General features: G+C 35.8%; 1 pseudogene; it reads right to left on the bottom strand.

Moving 5' to 3' along the window:
- Positions 1 to 215: 215 nt before the first annotated feature.
- On the bottom strand, positions 216 to 1,608 carry LOC102849454 (annotated as a pseudogene).

The following is a 1,608-nucleotide window of genomic DNA, read 5'->3' as shown; positions in this document are numbered from 1 at the left end:
AACAAGGTTTTATTTTTATATATATATTTTTTACTGCTATTATTGCCATCATGAAAATAACAACAGCTTAGATCATCTATCATGATATTGCTTATTGTAACAGTGATGAGAAGTTTTGTTTTCTAATGTTGAAATGTAACCCAGTAAATGTTTCAAGTAAGTCTTCTTCATTTTCTTTTGAGATTTTTTTTCAAAGTAAATATTAAATCTTCATTTTAAATTGTAACACTTATGGCAGATTTCCCAATTTCTTTTGATATGTCTACTCCAAGAGGACATTTTGGTTCTTGGTGGATGTGTTGTGTTTTGTTTTGTACAAGATGTCTGAGTCAGCATGTAATCTTTCAATGTCATTCCATGTGATCATAATGCCACTATCAATGCATAGCCTGAGTGGGGGAACAACAAAGTGCAAAGGGCTACATCTGCTACAATTTCCAGAACTTTTCAGATGTATAGGTTACTTGCAATGCCTCCATCTGCAAGGAGTGCTGCATTAGCCCAATATAATAAGCCCCTTTGTTGACAAAGTAGGATAATATGATGTATTCTTTTTGCAGTGTGGCATGCTGCTGTGCCCTGTGCAGCAACAGTGTCTGCAGCTGAAGGTAGAGTTTGTCCTGCCTCAATGCCTTCCTTATTTTCCTTTGCATTATTCTTTTGTCAACAAGGCTTTGAAGTCCAGAAAAAGAAAAGTCACAGTTTTTAGCATGTTGCGTAAGGGGTGTGTGTGAGAGATAAAAATGTAATTTAATTTTTTGTTTGGCAAAATGTTCTATAGCTTTTCTACCACTCACAATGGAGTACTCTGGATATTTTATTAAAGAAATTCTTGCGCCCTTATCAAGCTTGTCACCAAGAGCAAGATCCAAAAGTCTCCCAAGCAGCCAGAAATGTGAAATGCCTTGAACTAATTAATGTCAATTATGTCATGACCTCCAGATGTCAAAAGAATTAAGGAAATGCTACATTATTGGTTACCAAACAGTAAGTTTCTTGTTCTCCATGTGATGGATGAGAGTTATGGAGGTCTTAAAACTGATCTGCCAGCTAACTGTAGGCTAAATGACAACTACTCCCACTCTTAAAGCAAGTCTTACTTTTAAAGTAGTTGCAATTGCTGAGTCATTTGGAATGACTCTACTTCAGAAAGAGCTTCTTGTATTGTTTATTGAATATTTTCTCTGTAAAGCTGTTATGCTGCTAGAGGAATAATCTCACCTTTTAAGAACTGAATATTAGTTGGAGAATGTCTTGCTTCTCCTAATACATTTCCTGTTTCATCTATCACAGCAGCTGCTGTATCATCACGGGTGGTTTCAATTCTGATACCAGTTTATGAGGAAATGGTTTACTAGGGTGAAAAGTAAAATGTCTTAGCAATTCATGAAGTCTTATTTTTTGATGCCTTATGGGGGGAAAACCCTCCTGCTGTTTCATGCAATATTACTACATTTTATGGCTAATTCCTTCCTAGTAAGTGACAGAAGCAAACTTTGATCTTCTTTCTTTTGCCAAAAGAGCCCAACATCCTTTTTAATGCTGGAGAAAGCTTGAACCTGGTGCTCTAAAATCTTGCTTTTAAGAAATACATTGTACATTCACCAT

The sequence above is a fragment of the Elephantulus edwardii genome, unplaced genomic scaffold (assembly GCF_000299155.1).
Source record: "Elephantulus edwardii isolate Elephantulus edwardi_28Jun2011 unplaced genomic scaffold, EleEdw1.0 scaffold00292, whole genome shotgun sequence".
Lineage (NCBI taxonomy): Eukaryota > Metazoa > Chordata > Mammalia > Macroscelidea > Macroscelididae > Elephantulus > Elephantulus edwardii.
This window is presented reverse-complemented; position numbering and strand designations above follow the sequence as displayed.